Raw genomic sequence first — 22,268 nt, 5'->3', positions numbered from 1 at the left:
TGCATCTTTAACCAGTAACTCCATTATTTTACCCGGAACAGAAGTTAAACTAAATGGTCTGTAATTACTCGTTTCACCCTTCGATCCCCCTTTGTGAATTGGGGATACATTTGCACATCTCCAGTCCGTTGGGACCTCCCCTGAATCCAAGGATGCTCTCATAATTTATGAGAAAGGGTTTGCTAAGGGTTTGTTTAGTTCCTTTGCCGCCTCCTATAATAAAACTGGATAGATCCCATCCACCCCAGGTGCCTTTCTTATGTTTAACTTCAACAATTTCTCTTCCACTTTGCTCTCAGTTATTACAAAATCATTAAGCACCCTGCTACAATTTGATAACCTTCTGGCATTTTTCTTCATTAATAACTCCTCATGTGTGAATGCAGATGCAAAATTCTCATTCAGTTTGTTTGCTCTCTGAGCAGGATCATCAATAGTCGAACCATTGATATCAAGTGGAGCAATCTGATTCATCCCCTTTCTTTTAGAGTTTATATAAGAAATCCTCGCTGTTTTTCTTAGCATCCTTTGCCAAAGCTTTCTCGTAATCTGCCTTCGCTTGCCTAATCTCCTTTGTGACCTGATTACAGACTAGCTTATATCTGCCATAGGCTTCTGTGTCGCCTGATAATTTATATGCGTCGCATGCATTTTCATTCTCTGCCACGAGTCTCATTAGTTCATTTGACAACCATTTAGGCCTAAACCTTGAACAATATTTATTAATAGGTATGAAACGTCTAGTAGCTTCCATGATCAAAATGTGATGTGAGTAATTACAAACCTGTTAACTTGACTTTTGTTCCAGAGAAAATAATAGAGTCACTGGTTAAAGACATAATACAGGAGTAATACAAGACCATCTAGACAAGAATGCAATTGTATTGGAGTCACAGTCTGGATTTGTTAAGGGGCGATCTTGTTTGTCTACTGTGATGCAGTAACATATACTTGGATTTCAGGAAAGCTTTTGATACTGTTGCACATGAAAGACTGCTATATAAATTGGAGCAGTGTAGCATTAAGGGCACATTATGTTTTGGATAAAGGGATGGTTGAGTGGGAGTAGACAGAGAGTGGTTATAAATGGACACTGCATTTCGTGGACTAAATTATTAGTAGAGTCCTCCAAGATTCGGCCTCCATTTTTATTTTTTCTATTTATCAATGATATTGATGAAGGCAATATCACCCTTAATATCCAAGTTTGAAGGTGATACAGAGGTCGGCAGGGTGGTGGTTAATGACAGGAATGACAGTATGGTACTGCAGCAGGATCTGAAAAAGTTAGGCAGATCGGCTGAGAAATGGCATTTGAAGTTTAACATTGACAAATTCAAAATACTGCAGATGAGTAGCAAGAGACTCAGGGTAGTGGAAAATGAAAAAGACCTGGGGGTGGGGTAATTGTGCAGTCAGATATGAAGTTCTCAGAGCAATTCATATGGGCTACCAGGACAACTTGTGGGTTTTGTCAATGGTATACCGAAATTTTCTTGCTAGCAGGGATAAGTAGGTGGTTATTCACTGTATAAGGCAATGGTCAGGCCACATCTTGAGTGTTGCAAGCAGGTTTGGAGGCCTCATTTTAGGAAGGATGTAGAGCTGCTGAACAGCTGAACTTTTCTCTGGATACAGAGAAAAGTGCAACGAGAAATTTGGTGAAGGGAACAAAGAGGTGAGCTTACCAAGAAAGGATTTAATTCTGCAAATTGCAGAGTCCGGAGACTAGGCACACCTGAGAGGTGATCTGATTGTGGTTTTTAAGTTTTTGAATAGGTTGATCAAACCAATGCTAATGGCGTTCTTACTCTTGCTCAGGCTATTCTCTGATTGGTCTTAAATGCAAAGTGAGGAAGGATGGTTGTAGGATAGATGTGCAAAAGTTTGCCTTCACCAGCGGGTTGTTGATTGAGGGAACAAACTGCCATGTGTTATTGTGGAAGTGGGTAGTTTGCATAAATTCAAGGAAAAACCTAGTCAAATTATTAGAGGTGATGGTCAGGGGATGTCGGATTTTTTTATTTTTTTTATTTGATTTTTGGCTGATGCTTTATATGCTTTTTTACTTGTATCACTTTCCATTACTAATATTAATACAAACACTAGTACTGTGCAGTCACCAATACAAACGAAAAAATTCAGATTACGAGAGCGACTTCCTAAGCACTGTTTATTGGCGATTTATAATTAAAGAAACGGCGTGGAATCTTTTGGTTGCTGCAGGCTCTCTGATACTGTAAAAAGTCATTATTCCTTCAGCAATGAGAGAACATGAATTTCTACAGTTGTTCAAGTGCATGTGTTCTACACTGCCCTACCATTAATATCGGGACACCCCTCCATGGGTGGGGAAACAGGTCTTATGCATGCAATACGTCACAGAACCTGCTATACATATGCACACTGGGCTTCGAGCAGACAATTGCAAAAGTGGGCATGCAAGATGACAAGTTCAACAGAATTACCTCAACAGTTCAACAGAATTGATCACATCAACAAATGCTAGACGCCAATTAACATGTAAGGGCGCGAATTCTGGACTGTAGAGCAGTGGAAAACACTCCTATGGACAGACGAGTCGAGGTTCGCACCCTATCAGTCTGATGGCCGTTCCTGGGTGTGGCGAATGCCAGGGGAACAGTTCCTTCCTGATTGTATTCTCCCAACAATGAAGTCTGGTGGAGGCAGTGTCATGATATGGAGCTCCTTTCATGGTTTGGCTTGGGCCCATTAGTCGTTATCGACAAAACCATGAATGCTGTGCAGTACCAGGACAGCCTGGACAATTATGCACTTTCAACATTATAGCAATTCTTCAGGGAAGGCCCATACCTGTATCAGCAAGACAACGCGCCATGCCATACTGCTTGCGTAACAGAGTGGTTTGAGGATATGAGGTTGGAAAAGTTGGATTGGTCAGTTCAGAGTACTGATCGGAACTTTATCCAGTATCTTTAGGATGTATTGGATCGTCGGGTACGTGCACGTTGAGATCACCCAAAGAACAAGGCAGAACTGATGGCTGCGTTAAAGGCCGAGTGGACGAACATATCACCTGACATTTATAAAAAGTTGATTGAGAGTATGCCGCGAAGATTGAAGGCCTACATAAACGCAAAAGGCTTCAGCACAAACTATTAAATGACACAATAAAAGATCTTTTTTTGTCTAAAGTCAGGTGTCTGGATATTAATGGTAGGGCAGTGTATGTGGTCCTTACATTCATTGAATATGTGCCTCTGCATTTGAAGCATCTGATAAACAGTATGGCAGAACCACTAGTACGAAACCATCACGTTGGTTATCCACCCTAACTTTAAAAAAAACAAGCGTCATCCAGTACAGTATTGCTTGGTATCGCTGAAATCTGATTTCAGCTCTTTTGTCTGAGGATTTTGTCCTATAGACTTGTTACACACAACAGCCTATCTCCTTTTATATAAATAAATACATTTTCTATTTATACTCCATCAGGACTATAATGCCGGAGAGAGAGAGAAAGAGAGAGAGAGAGAGAGAGAGAGAGGTTCTCAAAATAGAGTGAATAGAAGAACATCACCGTATTTAGTAGTTATATGAGCTTGAGCTACGGTCAGTAAAACGCACATAATTCTGTACCTTCTCGCTTGACCACTCTTGCACTACTAAACAGTTCGAAAACGACCAAGTAGCTCTCGTGGGAAGAACAGTTTCTATCATCACCGTCCTCCCCACATCCAGTGGAAAAGACCTGAGTTAGAATCCTGTCAATGTCGCGAAGAATTTTTATGGATTTTTTTTCAACATGGCTGAGTGAATCGGTCCCATGCGAGGGTAGCATGATTTTTCTCTCCTGGAAGCTCGGGTTTTTTGTCCAACAAATCGAATCGACCACAGAACACACACACAATTTACAAAGGTTGGTAGAGTGCTTAATGACAGGAATGACACAATATGGCCTAAGTTGCTTGTGCGCCTAAAACTCTACTACACCCAACCAACCGTGCTTCGTTCGAAGTAACTTATATTTCTCATCTTACCCATTCTTGCACGCACACATTAACCTTAGTTATTCTTGAACATGCTTTATTTTGCACGGAGAACAGATAACTAACGTTGTGAATGAAGGAGTGCTTCTATTCATGAAGAGAATAGGTGTACCTAATGACGTAGCCACTCAGCGTGTATATTAGTAATAGTTAACTAACGTTTAGCTATAAAAATGGGCTCTATTGTCATTCAGAATATGTTTATAATTAAAGTTTTAATGTCGCTGATATTTTCAATATGTTGAATTTGATAAAGCGTTGTAGATGGGGGAGCTGTGTTAGTCAAGGGAGTGAAAAATTAAGCACGAAAAGTAGGGGATGTGGCATTGAGAATGAGAATTTCACCAAGAAGTTTTGCATATAAAAGAAAGCTTTTCCCTGTTAGGATCACTATTTATAGGATATATAGGTGAATTCGTATATTATTAAAAAGAAAAAAAACCTGATTCAGTGGTATATAATTCAATTTTCTGTAAAAATAGTGTTAACAAATACGATGGGTGATCTTCTTAGCATTTATTGTTGTATAACGACTGTACTATCAGCAAGGGTACATTTTTTTATTTGTTTAAAAACTGCTGTTAAAATTATTTATCATACAGATATCTCATATATCCTCGCAACTAAGAAGTAATTACTTTTTTATAAGACAAAAGTAGGACCAAGAACGTGTAGACATGTATAGTATCTTATGTAGGACGGCACCTGAACGTCAGTTCACCTCCGCCTTGGTACACTGCGGCGAATATATAGAACTCTGTTAAAGACCAGGAACAAGAACATGGGGGATGAAGATTGCTATGCTTACCACATTTAACACTCTGCTTCTTCTGTGGAATACCTTTCTTTGGTATAGGTTGGAGATGGAGCACTGCAATTTCCGTCATTTGAAGTTTGTCTTTCGTTGACAATGTACTCCTGCTGGCCATTCGAGGACTTCCGTTCATTTGCATCGTTTTGATCAGTAGATATCTGTCGTACAACGGAAGCTCTGGTTTCGGATGGGCTACCTTTTTGAATTGAATCCATACTGGGGCATTCTGTTTGCGTGGGATTGGTGAAACTTGATGACTTTGGAATTTCGCTGATGAGACGTTGGTATTCGTACAAGTCTTTGGCACTGCATAGAGGTGTTTGTACTTCCTGGGTAGCATTAAATTTACTGTAATCCACAACGTACTCTCCAGTTTCTTTTCGAAAACTAACAACTTGATCGAAGCGATGTCCCCATAGAATTTCAGCGGCTATGTAAGAAGATCTAGCTTGAATAGACTGACCAGTGGACTCGATCGTACCCTCTAGGATCACAACTATTTCGTAGCGTTCTCTCACCATATCTTCTGCAGACTTCAGGTAGAATGGGCTGCTTTCATTAATCTCGTGTACGATGGTCGCTGGCCAAATAAGAAACACGTTGTCTCCACCATCGTCAAAGTGCACATCAAGTCGGGTGTGATAGTACGGGATAATTTCTCCTTCTGCAGTAATTTTCCTTCTAATCACTTGCGCACTAATTTGAGAACCAATGATATGAGACTTTCTCATATCTCCTACACGAAACAAAAGCCTCATTGTTTCGTCCCTTAGACATATGCAAGCATATCTGCTGAACATTAAAGTTTGGGATCTCTTTTTGGGACGAGAGAGTTTGGCGAAGACAATGCCTGCCATAAAACACTGGATCATCACTCCTGTTATAGACTGGATGCACATGATGAAAATAGCTTCTGGGCATTCGTCGTTCGTATAGCGAGATCCATAGCCGATAGTGTGCTGTGTTTCAACCGAGAAAAGGAAGGCTGTAGAAAAGGATATGACGTCTTTCACACAGGGTTCCCAGTTTTCATCACCGATGTGATCGAAATCTCCATGAGCCAAACAAATAAGCCACCATATAAGAGAAAAAATGAGCCAGCTTAAAATGAAGCCCATGGCAAACACCAGCAGATTCCATCGCCACTGGATATCAACTAAGGTTATAAATATGTCCTGCAGATAGCGCTGATGACGTTTGGACACGTGCTCTTTTGACAGGTTTACCGTTCCATTCTTTAGAATGACCCTTTTACGTTGTCGACTAGATGTAGTTCTAGTGAGAGGATATTTATAAGTGGATCCTTGGCCTTCGGTGGTCGTACTTTTCAGGGAATAATGACTCGATGTACTTTTGGTGCGAATTAGCGTACGATCTCCAGCTACAGACAGGGTGGAAGTCGAACAGGCGTCAAGATCCGTGGTTGGTCGTGTGCCGGGCAGAAGTTCTTGCCATACTCCGGTTGTTTCTTCAAAGTATTTCATGGCATTTAACTTGGGACGTCCCTAAAGGTATACAAAATATTCCAGTACGGGATCCTTTCTCAGGCTTCCTAAAGAAAAAAAAAAATAAAGAAAATAGGACACTGAATAAGACAAAAAATTATAGCTAAATTTTTCAAAGATTCATGTGAAATAGGATGGTGTCGTTGTTTTAAATCATTATGTTTGTAAAATGTTGTTTTAGATTATTATGTTTTGTGAATTGCAAGTATTATGCTACTAGCTTGCCTGTTTCGTTAGATGAAAAATCCGAGTTTCTGGACGAAAATAACACACACAGCTCTCGTCTAGGACGAAAGCTGTGTGCTATTTTCTCGGCCGCGATGTGAATAGCTACTAAAATTCGTTCAATTCATATTGGATTGGAATCCAGGGCTTTTCTTTCTGGTGTGGAAGAACAGCCATAGTAGTCCTTAGGCCAGCTGAGAGAATCAGGCCTTTTCAGTTAAAATTTTCATACATTCATATATAGACTATATTCCAAAAGTAGTTGGATACCTCCCGTCCCTGATTTGGGAAAGATGAACCATGCAGTCCATCTAAGGAATAGGTATAAAAATAACTGCGTTCACGCCACAAATAAGCGGATCAACGAAATGCAACAGATGGGTCGAGGTATTGAGCTTATCGAGTTCTAATGGTGAGTACCTATAGGATGACATTAGCAAATCTGTTCCGCCACACAGCAAAATTGCCAAAGAAAGTGATGGAAAGAGACTGAAGGGCGCTCAGAACAGCGACACGTGGTTTCTCTCAACCAAGAAGTTCAGATGAGATCACTGGAACTCATATTAGTAAAAAGACGATACGTAGGATGTGACATCGCATTGAAATTATTACGGAAAAAAAACAGCACACAAACCAAACGCACCAGGCAATGAACAGCATTGACTTGTCTTGCGTACAGTCCCTCGTAATTTGTTCCTGGAATGTTGAGAGACTGCATTATGGACTGGCGAATACACCGTTTTCAGACCTGATGCGGCATTTGGGTTTGGCGGCAGCACTTTCACCGTCTGGGGTTGTTTTGGCTTCGACCGTTGGGTATCTTTCCTAGAACAATGAATGCTATGCGGTACATTGACATTCTGGACAATTGCACTATTTTTTACACTGTGATATTAGTATGGGGAGGGCACTTTCTTGTTTCAGCATGACAGCGCCTTTGAAACGAACTGGAACGTCCTTTTGGCCAGGTCAGTACCTTCGCGATCAGTAGCGAAGGTATTGGCCTGGATTGAATCGACCGCTGTGATGTAGATGTAGGAGGAATGGACCAAATGCCGATGCTCCAAAAAATCCCACCAACAACAACAACAACTGGATTTCATTCATGGAACGTACGTTTATTACTTTGCTTTTCAGTAATCGGGAGATTGAACTAAACAGTAAATATACGGTTCATTGCATGCGCACACAAAATAGTACTAAACTTGCCATTCCTAGAGACAGTTACAACACATCAAAAAAAAAAAAAAAAAAAAAGAAAAAGAAAAAAAAAGATTCTCTTTGTAATCCGAGACAGCATTCGTCAAGAACAGTAACATTCAAAATTTTTAACAGGCATGTTGCCACACATCCACGGTTGACCAAGCAAAAACCTATGTACAACAGTGTGTCCAAACAGACTGTTTTACGTTGGTTAGCGCCTCAATTACCCTGGCTAAAATTTCTAAACATGTTAACCCCATCATGTAAATCAGCCACTATTGTGTATATATCCGCCATAGGGATGAAAATTGGAGCATTTTATCAGTCTGGTCGTTTTCTTTTGTACATAGTCGAAGACAGGACTTATAGTTAAATATAAGAATATTATTATAAGAGGGCAATGTTTTCGATTTCTGCGAAATTAAATAAATGAGATTTCTCATTTCTTTGTTCGGGTATTAGTGAAGAATGTTCTGTCGCTGTTATAGTATTTTAAACTCTTCTTGTGACGGTTAAAAAGGGAGAGGGAAGGGAAGAGAAAGCAAATGACTGTCAAAGTGTTATTTAGTCTGCCCATAAAACAAGAAGTAACGGCCCACCTTCCTGTATTGTGAGCGGTTTATCAATTCCAAGTGTAATGAGGAAGGAAAAAATATTGGCATTATGCGCATATCAAAGACATTTATGGCTGTACCGTTGGTAATAATCTCCTTTCTAAGAATTTCTAAGCATTTTTATAGAGCTCATGACACGTGGATAATTTGCAGCAAATTGAGGACTATTTCCTGAGTATAATTTTTGTGGAACGATGTATGATATCCGGAATTATAAGCAATTAGTGCAGTGATAGAAAGAAGGCGACAAGGACAGCAGAAGTAATATAAAAAACGGTGTAGCAACTAGACTTAAGTTTCTTTGGGATTTTAAAAAAATAGCATTCAGTTTCATAAAGGTTCACGGATTACACTATGGTTGATATTTAATTTTATCCTCTGAAATTTGGTAGTTTCTTAAATAAATTTTGTTTCTATCTCAGGACTGAACTGAAGAAAGAAGTTAAGAGTGAAAACCAGGGATTCTTTTGAATCTGAAATAAAAATTTAATAAAGAGAATAAGAAGGAAAATATAAAACAGCTAAAAAATCGAACATACGAAATACAAATATTTTAAGTGATCCGAAAAAAAAGGTATTTTAACTTAATCTATGGAGATTGTATAAAGTTAAAAAGTCATGAAAGTAAAAAATCGTTAAAAAGCATAAAGTCGTATCAGGTTTTAAAAAATATTTTTTGAAATATATAATAAAAGTTGCGATTATCATTTCCAAGCCCGCCGTAATGTCCAGAAATTCGAACAGGAACTCTTTTGAGTTGGCCATTGCTAATTATAGGTCTAACTTCTAAACCGTTTAAAATTCCAATCGTATATGACAGAGCTAGCGGATTCCGTTCACAGTTAATCAAACTATTGATGTTTTCTGAACTGAAGTCCTCTTATTATGATCATCGATTTACGAATCGTCTGGGAGTATTCAATTCATTCAAAATAAGATTATAAATGGTGATAATGATAATCTGTTTACACGGGGTCATCCAGTGCATCGATTGTGAGTGATACCCTGTGATTTTTTCAAGGGATCGTTAAATTCAATACTCAAGCGGCAAGGAGGGCCGCCATAAGTATGTTGGTAGGACAGATGATCTGATGCGTAGAGAGCCACCGGAATATCAAGAAACTTGTCACAAATTTTGTACCAAGTCTGGTATCGTTTAAAAGCTAGGATTCTAGGATTTAATTCCTGCAGCATAAACGACAGCAACGAAGAATTTATTTCTGCTTTCTCGAAATTCAGTTCAGTCTGGGACACATCATATCCCAGACCAAACAAAGATCCTTGTGAAGGTTGATTTGGTTTATCCATATCCTCTTCCAAAACATCATTTTCTGATTTTTGAGCGTTAAACCCTGAGCCCAGTTGATTCAAGGAACAGACTGATATCGCAGATTTGTTGCATCTCAGCTCTTTGGATTCTGGTGCTTCATCAAGCTGAAAAGCTTTAGCATCTCAGCATATGATGTTGTATTTTGGAAATTTCCCAGGAGATGTTTTTCAGTGTTGCTGAAAATAGCGTTGCAGACAAAGACACCGTTCTCTATAATTCCCCTTCCCCCAAGACAAAAATGAAGCATGCCACGATTCTTTCAAGAGCTTCTGAAGTAGTTTTTCAGGATTTTGAGTAAGGCGCTAATTGAAACTCTGTCACGTTAATTTTACGTCCCTGAAAATTATGTCAAGCTGTGAGTTGAATATTTTTTGCATATGGAAGACAGTATCGAGCAGATTAGTGATTCCTGGTGTAGCCACGAGAGATCGGGGCAAAATTTTTCTAATGTTTTAGATACTGTATTGAATTCTTCTGGATATGTTTCACGTAGTAATGTATCTAAAGTTGAGGAAACAGAAGCTACTTTTAAAATTTCATTACCAATATGTAAAAAAAGGATCACTGGAAAATGAAATCGCTGGAAATTTTAATCATAAACCATGGAAAGCTACTAGGTCCAACCGCAGGTTTCTTTGCTGACCCAGTGTTGAATTTCATCAGATTCTCCTACGTGATTTTAACTGAGGATAGAGGTGGTGGGAAATTGCGTATTGGCATTGAGAGGGTGCAAATGGATTCAACATTTATTTTAGCATTTTTTTTTTAAATAAATGTTTTGGCTGAGTATCTTTTATATTGATTTTTCGACATCAATCAATTTGGTAGTCTAAAAATGGTCTGGAATAATGTTTCTCTCAAAACTGAATTCGTTTGATTTGGATTATAGGTTTCCATATGAATGTGGAGCCATTCCTATGGTTGCATTTGGGAGATTAAAACCATGGATATCTCTAGTGGAAACCTGTAGGCCAGCCGACTTATTTCCCCCGGGAAAATTATCATTGATAGAGTATTAGATATACAGTAAGTTATTACTAAATTTCTTATTTTAAGTATCTTGGCCCTCCACATAAAAAATATTGTCAACAGTCCCAGTTAAAGCCCTTCCTAATGAAAACTTAACTAGTAATTTTTGGTTCTATGATTTGATTTCTTTAGCAATTAATAATTTGCTATTTTTAATACATTTTTGAATATTTCCGCTTCAGAGAGGGCAGTGTGAGTCAGTCTTGACTCGATATGATCACAAATGTAACGAGTGTTCCGTCCGGGGAGGGGTAAAATTATAATTTTTTTCAGTTAATTCTTAATTAAGTATAGTTTTATTGAATTACTTATTAAGTTGCGTGCTACTTTTCATAATTAGTGTACTGGAATTGCAAGGCTGCAATAAACGAAGTCGCCAAAGAAAAGAAGCCACATTTAGTGTAAGCTGAGCGTTGTTATGTGCTACATGCCCGAAGAATACTAACCACCAACCCTACGAAAATGTAATTAAATACAGGTAAGCTTTCTTTATTTTCATTAATATTGTTGTTTAGCGTGTTCTAGAAAATATCTGGTAATGACTTTGATAGCCCATCCTCTACAAAAAGCTGTCCGAAACTCGTGCCACGTTTTTGTTACATCTGGACGTTATTCAAATAACGTAACAAAAGGTATAAAATGGTAGATACATGCTGTCTTCGAATAAAAATAGTGTGCATTCCTTTCAGATGTCTGAATGATAATATAGTATCGTTTGTTGAACTTTATGAGATGTTCTACAAATGATTTCGGAAATGCACTTTTAAAATCAAATCATTGTTCATTTAAATCTTAGAAATAATCCTGTTTAAAAGAACAGGAGAGTCCGATAACAGTCATAAAATATTTTCCTATACCAAAATTGAGTTTGATAGATGTTTCTAAATAGCAAAAGTATGGTGTAAAACAGAGACCGAACATCAAATCCTCCATAAGTGACCCCCAAATTCTCTCAATAGTTTTAAATTAAATATTTTAAGTGTAATGTGTGGTCCATTTCAATCTAGATTCTACCCCCCCCCCTCTACATTGCGTGCTTTTCATTTACGATAGTGTCACGGAGAGCAAAGCATTTTAACAGGGAAGTCAGCAATCTTCGCACACGTGGAAGTTTGGCTTTATATTGTACTAAGTGGCAGATTCAAATATCTATTTTTTATATAAAAATATTCAAGAAATTCAGTAAATTTCGATTAAAGCTGCAGAGAGAGAAGGTAATCGAACTTCTGTTCGTGAAACCCTTTTATAATTTGTTTTCATTATTCAGTGGAGTTGAGCGGTATCCCTTTGTACCTACTTTAGGAAAGCGAAGTATGTGCCGCGCTGTTAAGGAAGTGATACGTGATTTCGTGATCTTTAGTGATTTAAACAAATTATCAGAAAACCAACTCCCCTCACCCCAAACCAGTAGAAGATATTGCTTGTTGTAATTCGATGTTTATAGATCCGTTCATTTCTGTTAGTTTTCTTCGACCTTACTATTTGTTTAGAAGATTGAATACAAATCAGTTGGTTCTCACCAGCAACTCTCAGTGAAACTCATTTTTCATTTTTGGTATGTGGAGGAAACTGTATGTAGGGAAGGAGGGGGGAAACCATCGTTCAAAATAGATAAAAAGAGAAGTGATCCGTTTAGCAGAGTGAATACATTACTTGGGCATCTTTTATTCAAAGGCATTGCGTAAATAGCCCAACACACACAGCGTACGAATTATAAATAAAGGTTCGTGTAACACTATCATCAGCTAAAGAAGGTTAGTTCTCAAGTTGCTCTCGTGACTTAGTTATAGCCCGAGGCATTGCAGCACTAGACAATAGCATCTACTTTGATGAGCGAAGGTGCCTCTCGAACCTTGCCTCCACATTATGGAGGCAAGGTTCTGAAGATAATAAGAAGCCATCTTTACAAATGGGAGCATTCAGCTATCGAACAACGTTTAAAACACAAGTTTGCGCATGTGATATGATTCTTGCCTTTATTTTAAAAAGTTTAAATGTTTATACATGTCATCCATAAATATCCTGCCATAAAAACATGGATGGTGTCTCCTTTGTTTAACGAGTGGTCTTGCATTCATCTTTCGTAATAAAATTATTTATCGTTAAAATGTGTGTAATTCATTTACGGATACGTTGTTTTTGCCCTCTGGAGCTGAAATATTTCTTGAAAGAAGACTGAGTCATAGAAATGTGATCACTGTTATTCATCATTAAGAAATAGGACTCGTGTATTTTTCGTGCATGCTTTTCATATAAATATGAAAAGCATGCACTACTTAATTACAGGTACACTGAGATTAATTACAGCTTTCTCTACGTACAAAAGAACATGTGGAATACATATTACCAAGATGACCATCTGAAATGAATACTGCTTTAGAATTGGGTCATACTGACACAGTTTCACCTAGCATGCGAAGCTTGTATTTTTGGACGAAGTGTTTTGCATTTTAATATAAGAATGCAGAAATTGTCTAAAAATAAGTTATTAAATACCTTTATAATTAGGTAGCATAAATATGCATTTTTTTACCTTTATAAATATGGCGATAATACTGGCTACTTTTCTCATATTGTGTCAAAAACAAGTTTTAGAAGAGTTCTTTTTTTTTTTGGAGAGGGGTTGTGTAGTGCACTTTGAGGGAAATTTTTCATTCGGATAGCTCTGCTGATGTAAGTTTCTCAGAATTTGTCCATAGTTAATCTTAACTACAATATTTGCACAGCCTTGCTGGAAAGATTTCTTCAATTAAACCGACAGCTATGGTAGCTTACATTTTCTTTAAGTGGGTTTTTAGTTTATTTTCAGGGCCTATTTCTGGTGGACTTTGAATCAGTGCATTCTGCCCTCCCCGTCATCTTTTAAGTGCAAAGGATGTTTCAGTTTATACAGGTACTTGAAATCCGAGTATCAACTTGTTATGTAGTAGGAAAAATGAGGGTAGTTTATGCATAATGCTGATAAGTAACGTTTAATATCACGACCAAGAACGCTTTACCAACGAATTCCGTGAAAAATCTCTCTAACAGGAAATAATCTCAATACCTTTTATTTCCTAGTTTTAATTTATGTATCTTTTAGTCATTTCTGCGAGTTATTTTTTTTGCCTGGTCTTCTAAAGAGAAAAAAAAAAAACCAAGGTTTTGAAGAATATAGCACTAATGGTAGTGAAGATCGGTTGAGAAACACGCTTTTTTTTTCTGTCTTCCAAATGAAGCCGATGCGACAAATGAGCAACTATTAATTTGCCCATTTGTTGCATCTAGCGATCTACATGAAACTTCTCAGATGCTTCATAAGACTTCCTTTTTTAAAAAAACAACAACTTTGCTATCTTCAGAAAAAGTTGCAGTGCTGTTAATAATATGAAGAAACTGTTGAGACCTTTTTGAGAAGCCGAGGGTGTGGTGAGATTGTTGTATTAGTCGGTCTCACGAAGAAGAGGTGCATGGTTTTTAAGAGATTCTTTTTCAGGTTTATATTTAAAAAAAAAAACAGACCTCACAATCGCAAAAATTACAAACACCGCAGGCAGTAAAATGCACTGACAGACATGAGCAGTATGGATTCTGATGTACTGTTGTTAAATTAACTTATTAGAATAATAAGTGAGTCTTAGAAATTAAATACAACACAGTTTAATAGTAATTTTTCATATATCGATTAGTGTTAGTTCTTTTGTTTATTGCATACAAAGTGACAAGTAGGGAACGCATTGCACCTTCACCTGTTCCTCTTTGTGGATGCGTTAAAATAAAAGGGTGTTTGGAAGGTTGTGTGTACTTATTCCAGTGACGCTACCATTGCTCAGAATATTTTTGATAATTTTCATTTAGTTTATTTTGGAGCCTGTGTAACATTTTGTGAATATTCACAGCGGTAGCAAATCTTCATCCTTCGAGAGTAGATTTGACTTTTGAAAACAGCCAAAAATCATTGAGTGTAAGGTGGGCAATCAAGCTGGGTAAACCTTTTTTGCATTGTGATGTGGAGTATTGTCATGGTGAAAAAGTCATTTGTGATGTAGTTCACCCTCCTTTAGCGTTTCACAGAATTTATCTTCCTTTCTTTCATTTTCATCAATCTCAGAATTTATTCTCAAAGTGGGATAAATTCTGAGATTGATGAAAATACGCAAATTTTACACAGGTTTCCCCTGATTCAGGCATCCTTTCAGAATAGTTAATTTTTTCTATCCAAATTTAACTCTTCAGTCATCTTTCTCGCGGTTAGTCTATCAAAACAAACACATTTCTAACCTTTTCGCCCAAATTGGTAACACAATTGGTAGAATCGCCGGACGTCCTCACCACACTGGGTGGAAAGATCTGAGTTGAGTTAGAGTCCGTCGATGACGTAATGAATTTTTATGTGCATTTTTCACAACGTGGTTAAGTTAGTTGGTCTAAGACCAGGGTGGCATGGTTTTTTTTCCTTCTGGAAACTCGTGTTTTTCGTCCAACAAACAAAATGTTTACCACAGAACAAGCTGCTGCAAATTCAAATGCATGCCAATGTGTACTGTTCTCATTCGCTCCTACTTTGCTTAATGCATTTAAATTGCATGAGTGTTTTTTTGGTACTTTTTAAATACTTTTCATTTCTTAAAAAGAAATTATAATTTTTTCTATGTTTAAGTAGAAAGTTTCACGCTTTTTCTACTATATGAGCAGAGTCAAATTTGACCTTCTACTTCCTTTCCAGATCAAACGAATTTTTTTGTTTCTTCACATTAAGTGGTATCAATCTCACTTATTTTAATTTAGATACATCAGCTTGTGAAACTCGATATAACTCATGACAGCTGAAAACATTAAAGACAATTGTAAGAATGATTACCAGTAATATAAAACAGACAGTACCGTAATGCCGTCATTGTTTTATATTGCTGTCTACTTCCTAAGAAATAACGCGTTAAAAGATTATTGCTTAATAAGTAGACAGCAAAAAAATATTAAAACCGTCCGGCTTTATCAGTGATTTTATCGGAATTAAATAACTTTATATTTAAGATATATAACTTGAGTTGGATTAATGAAAAAGAAAATACACTTGTACTATAGAGACTTACCTTTACCTTCAAATAATAATAGTAAATGAATAACACGATAAATGCTGAGCAGTTCACGAGCATCTGTCGAAAGTCCATAATGGATCTGCAGGCGTATTGAATTGTCTTTATAAACAGAAGATACGTTCTTGCCCTCTTATAATCTTGTATAGAATGTTGTGTACTGCTCTACACAGTCAGAAAGACTTAACGTGTAATAAAACAAGTGAAATAAAGATCACAGTGGAATTCACCCCCTCGCGACTGTTGATGGTCGCGAAGGGCAGAATAGTTCACATATGACGTCTCCTGCAAGCACCGATGCGTGATGTAGCATCAGATATCAAATGAGAAAGTTACGTAGTGAATCTTTATTGGCAATCTAATGGCGTAAAAGAAAGCGTCACGATTATATGGTCCATTTGGATAAACAACTATGTCTTCACGGCCGGTTGACTCTGCAATTTCTGTTGTTGTCGAGCAGGCGACAAAAATTTTTAAAATTCCCTTGCCCTTTTGTGTTAAAAGGAGCAATACCAGCTGACTTCATGAAGAATAACGAGAAATAAACGTTGGGAATTGCATTGCATTAAGCAAAGGTTGTCATATGAATAAAGTCACCTGACTTGACCACATTTTCATCAGAAAATTCATCTAGTTTATGGAGCGCATCACAGCTTGTACGAATATATCCTGTGGCCACTTTATTAGGTGTACCTAACTAATAATGAGGTGGACCTCCTCCATTATCCCTCATAAACGCTGGACTCTGGAAGGTGTCGAAAATGTGCAGGAGGCAGCTGGTGCATGTTGACTTGCTTCTCATGGACGTTGCATGTTGAATGGTTGTGGATCTTTACTTTAAAGAGTTCCTTCCACCTTATCATTTGCCCCCAGGTGTGCTCAATTGGATTAAGATCTGATTATTGGAGAAGCCACCGCAGTAGGCTGAATTTACACTTATGTTACCGGAATAAGTTCTCTGCAATCGGCTTGTGACATGGCGTATTACCTTGTTAGAAGTACCCATTCGCGGATGGATACATTGCAGCCATGAAGAGTTGCGCCTAGTCGAAAACAATTTCCAGGAACTAGTGGTCCAGATATTGCTTCACTTATATCAAAGGCCCAATAGGCACTACAAAACCATTCTCCACACCATTATTTTTCCAACAGCAATCTGCGTTGTTGATGCCTGGCAGGATGAATACAGGAGTTCCTGTGTTTTCGCTATGTTCTGGTCCTGAAACAGGACAGAACATAACATTGTACTCAACATGAAGCAGGCGGAACGAGAAATCGTCAGAACAGGCATATCTCCAGTGATAGTGTTCCTGAACCCATTGTAACTGTTCTTTCTTGTTTTTTTGCTGACAGGAGTGGAACTCGATTCAGTTGTCGGCTAATTCACGTTGAGCTTGTGAAGTGCCTTTTTCGGTGCCCCTGTTTGTACTGGGTTGTTATTTGACTGGCCTGTTGGCCTTTGGTATCAGTGGGCTGTTTCCGACTACATAGCTGTTGGCTAAATATTAGTGAGCTATTCTCGGTACATCAGAGACAAGACGTATGTAAAAACCCCAACAGGGTTGAAGTTTCCGATTTACTGATACCGGCGTATTGGTGGCACCGACTACCATGCATTGTTCAAAGTCACTTAATTGTGTCGTCTTGCCCATTTTCGTACTTAATTGCACTCCTGAAGCATTCCTATGTCCACCTGCTTTATATTGCATGGTACAAGAACTTCATGCTGTTACTGAAGGAGCGCTGGATGGCTACTTCATTAATTAACCTAATAAAGTGGCCACTCAGTGCAGAACCTTACATTCTGTTGCTCATTAATTCTGATGATTGGCACTCGAATGCCCAACAGACGTGTAGGAGCAGTCCGTTTTTCATAATATTCTTTGATATTGTACTGGTGGATGTTTTATAATGTACAATGCTGATTATAGTGCGACATGGAGCCGTTCGGTCAACTTTTGACCTAATAGCCCTGTGTGGGACTTATAGATATATGGTTCTTCAGAAATATGTAAATTAGTTTGTGTTACCTGAAAATATACCCAGTAGAAAAGTTTCCAGAGCTTAATAGGGCGGGTGATCATCTCAGTCAGCCAATACTTAGCGAGCCGTTTAGGAATGTGTCCTGGTGGTATTGAAGTCCACTATTTCAGGAGGTAAGTTCATAAGTCCATGTATGATTCTGAGGTGGTCAACGATTGGAAATGTCTCTCAACAGCGTATTTCATACATGCTTAAATATGATTCAGGAATGGAGACCTCGTTGGCTGTACCATTCAGGAAAGATCATCACTCTGAAGAAAGTTCTTCAAAACTTGTACTATGTAAGGGTAAATATTATCATTGTTAAAAGCACCAGGTGTTCACTATGCCCCTAATAAGTCTGACAGAGGATTCGAGAATTTCCTCTCTATTCTTCACAGCATTAATCGTCCTTTCAAAACAGATAGACTGATGTATATACTCTCCATGTGTTCATACCTTCAGGTGAGGAGACGTGAAGAGTCGGACTGTAGAGTAAATCTTGAGTACTCCTTGAAACTTTGCCTTTAGGTTCAACTGACATATACTTGAAGCTGGTTGCTCTCCAGGATACTATGAGAGGAGCACGAATTATGAGTTGTCTTGCATACTTGCCTCGTTCCCAGTATCTTTGAGGTACATTTTGGTCGGAGATATTTCGTAATACGACTGAAGAAAACTAGATTGTTATTTGAAAAAAAAAAAAAAAAAAAAAAAAGAGAGAGAGAAAAGGATTATGCAAATTTATTTCTTGAATTCCCTGGTGTACTTGAAATGTCGTGATACCAACCATTCCAAACTAACTAAACAGAAATTGAGTAAAGCAGTTATTTTCACTAAGTACATCTGCAATGAAACAATACAAAATAGCAATACATCTTACTCTCTTTCTGGTGCTACGGTGCTGTTGAAAGCTTTAGCGGTCAGCATAATAATACAATTTAACATAATGCCAGTGCATTGTGTTATTTTACATCGTTTTGCATTATTATACAACAGTGTAGTCGTTCAAACTGTAAAACAACGTAAAATAAAATTGCATTCCTGCACCGAAGAGCCGAGCGACACAGTGAGGAGATGGAAGGATTTTTGTGGACTTTTTTTATTTGCCTAAGGCTAGGATTGCACGGTACCCCGCTAGAAACTTCGGTTTTTTTATCCAAAAAAAAAAGCGGTCACTTTCCTACAGTGAGGCCACTGTAGTGAAACACTAACATGCGTTTCAGACGATGTTCCCAGTACTGTAATCCGAGTGCATAATTTCAGTTCTACTTACAAAGTATATATGTGCAAGCTGGACTATACTATAACTTTTGTACACCATTTTACAATGGATTAAAACATTGGTGAGTACTCAGTAACTTCTCAACTTAGCACAAATCCCATAGATAGTTTAAAAGTATTCGGGCGAAGTAGATTCGATCGGCCGTGGAGAAGATTTAGAAGTGTCTAGAACCCTCCACTGAGTATCAGCGGATATCGGTGATAATCAGTGGAGGGTTAGGTTTGATTATGAGTTTGTGCTCGGAACTTGTAGGAAAGTTTTTAATTCTCCCACAACGCAAGAATTATCATTAAGTGCTATATATTTTTTTTTTGTATTTGGAATAATTTGGAAAGTCAGAAGTCGACTACATGCCCATTTATAAAAGGAGCTGAAACAGCGAAGGAAGCTTACTACAGCTCATTATTATGATTCACTTGGTGTTTTTTTTTTTTAGTTATATAGTGTTTTTGCTGGTGCATTAAATAATGCTCGTTATAGCGGACTTCTCATTACAGTCCATTTGTAATCATGAAATTTTATTGTGTACTATTTACTATCCATTCACTCTAATATAAATCATTCTCCTCGGCTTCCGAAATGAAATATCTTTCATTTGTTTTCTTCACAGTCATTTAATGTTTTGCCGTAGGATGGCCTTGTATTTTAAATTCTTCACTAATTCCTATAAAAATTCCCTGTCATGGTGAAACAGGAACTTAGGCTTTGACCACCAGAAGTGTTCATATCCGCAAGTCAGGTGCCATTACGTCACCTCTGACAACAAGAGATTATTGTTAAAAGAATTCGAAAACAGAGTCATACAGGTATTGACTTGTTTATGAAGTAATATTTCTGACTTAATAGTTGATGATTCATATGTCATAACTGAATTTCATATGTTTATCGTCTAATTAGGAAGGAAGTGAGATGTGCAGTATAGACCTTGACTAACATCAACATTACACAAAATTGCATATAAACTATAGCATGATTACTACTTTGATCTCACACTTGGCGAAAATACAACGAAAAGTTGAGGTGACCTACTTAAAGATAGTAAGTTCTTACATATCACCTCATAATTTTGATTCGTTTCCCCAAAATAAAATCACTTTACTTTAAGGTAAGGTGATTTTATTACTGAAGACTTCATTCTCTGTGTTTGATGATGCGGCCAGCCAAAATTGAAAACCACGATTTCTAAAATGATTTCAAAAAAGTTGCCAGCCAACACTGAGAAACAACTTCACTTTGCCTACTTGAAATAAACTAATCTATACTCTGCATTTCAATACAACGTATTCCATTCGTACATAGGGAAGAACATGTGACTTTAGATGTTGTTTAAAGGCTGTGGCATAACAGCCGAAATTAGGTTAAGGTGCTGTACGATTTTTTTTTTGTTTTCTATTTTACTTATTTTAAGACTTAACCTAATGGTAAATATATTAAATATTGTATTCTGCCGATAGATTAAAATATTGCATTTAATACTAACCAACTCGGTGTTTCTTCTTGAATTCGAACTTTCGTGATTCGTACAAATCATATATGACCAGTGGACAGTTTCATACTAAATTATCCTCACAAAATAGTGAAGTTCCAATCAACTAGATGGTATGAGGATTTCTATCAAGGGTATGCAGCGACTTCATTTTGCGGCATTGTATAATGAATGTGGCAATTTCAAACCACGATTTGGAGTTCTCTTCGATTCCTTACTATAAGGCGTGGCATTTTAAATAATTCACTACCTGGTCAACTTTCTGAAAAGATACATTTCTTTTGCACTTATTCGTTAAATAAATATTGTTGTAATTTTCCAGCAATATTATAAATATGATGTCGCTAATCCTAGACAAAAAGAAGACTTCTAGATATTTGCAGTTGTCTTGAAATATTCAAGGAGAACCGATATAACGGGCTTCATTTCTACATCTGAAGAAAATTTCCATCTGCCAGAGTGGCAAAATTGTGCCACACCACGCTAATGTTTATTGACATTAGAATAATACATTATTAAATCGTATTATTTCTCTTATTAATTTATAAATTTTAATGAATTTAAATTTATTACTTTATAAATTTTTAAATGAATGCATGAAATCATTAAGAAAATGAAAATGCTTTAATAAGCGTTATCCAAAGAAAATGTTTGATTTTCAAACGTATTTAAACTCAAAACGTTTTGTGGATTATTTAAAATAAAATTATTATTGCTTGCATTTGCTATAATTATTCAACGAATACCAATGTTGATTATACAACAATATTATTTTTTAGGCTATACAGGGGAAAACAATAAAATAAATGAATAAATCTATAAAAGCTATTAGCATCTCGACAACAGCTCAAAATTGATGATAACTCTTTCATAAATAAACACTTTCTATGATAAATACACAAACAGTTGAATTATATGATAACAGAAAACAAAAGTCCCGTTAAATTTAGTGGATAAAGTAACTTTAATTCTGAGATACTTACCACCAATAACAGAGCCGAGAATTTGGTTAAAAGTTTTTGTCACATGGTATTACTATAGTTCAGCTTTCTTCACTACAGTTAACGTTCAAACATTACAATAAAAACTTTAAAACTGCTAAAGAATAGTAAACTTGGATAATATAATTTCAGAGAATAATAAACTTGATTTCTCTAAAGCTCTTCGCCACAAATAACATACAGCTTGTTCTGTAAACTTTTACGTTGCCATCAAATTATCTACTTTTCGAGTGCTGCTTGATGCTGTCCGGAATTCTCGCCTCTTTAACACGCGCATGCGTACAACTTTAAGAAAACTTCGCCTTATGTACTTCAGTGTAGTGGGTGACACACCGCTGTAACTAATGTGGAGGTACCTGCAGTTTAAGACACAACTATAGGAAGGGTAAGAGACTGTAAAGCTGATAGACAAGACAAATATAATGATTTACACAAAGCAAACAGGAAAAATTTAAAAATATATCACGAAACGAGTCTGGAGATAAACAGTATGCAGCTTGATTATTAAACTATAAATGCCTTTTTTATAAAATTAAAAATGAATCTTTTTTTTTTTTATCGAACTGTGGTAATGAGAAAAATATTTCGTACAAAAGATTTGTTTGTACCATCTGAAAGCAGTGGGAAATTGTTTGTTCACTTTTAAAA

General features: G+C 37.1%; 1 pseudogene across 2 annotated transcripts in view; it reads right to left on the bottom strand.

Moving 5' to 3' along the window:
• LOC150076495 (G protein-activated inward rectifier potassium channel 3 pseudogene) overlaps positions 1 to 21,804 on the bottom strand; it is a 35,516-nt pseudogene extending 13,712 nt beyond the window's left edge. Inside the window, exons 1-2 of one of the 2 annotated variants that reach the window (XR_016547845.1) lie at positions 21,603 to 21,804; positions 4,840 to 6,397 (exon numbers count right to left, since the gene is read on the bottom strand). The product of XR_016547845.1 is annotated as a G protein-activated inward rectifier potassium channel 3 pseudogene, transcript variant X2 (transcript). The remainder of the gene's footprint in view (positions 1 to 4,839; positions 6,398 to 21,602) is intronic. The other variant, XR_016547844.1, reaches the window with a different exon arrangement.
• Between the last annotated feature and the right edge of the window lie 464 nt (positions 21,805 to 22,268).

This window comes from Mastigoproctus giganteus, chromosome 13, assembly GCF_048544385.1.
Source record: "Mastigoproctus giganteus isolate SK-2022 chromosome 13, ASM4854438v1, whole genome shotgun sequence".
In the NCBI taxonomy this organism is placed as follows: Eukaryota; Metazoa; Arthropoda; class Arachnida; order Uropygi; family Thelyphonidae; genus Mastigoproctus; species Mastigoproctus giganteus.
Note: the sequence above shows the minus strand (reverse complement) of the source record. Positions and strands in the feature narration are given on the sequence as shown.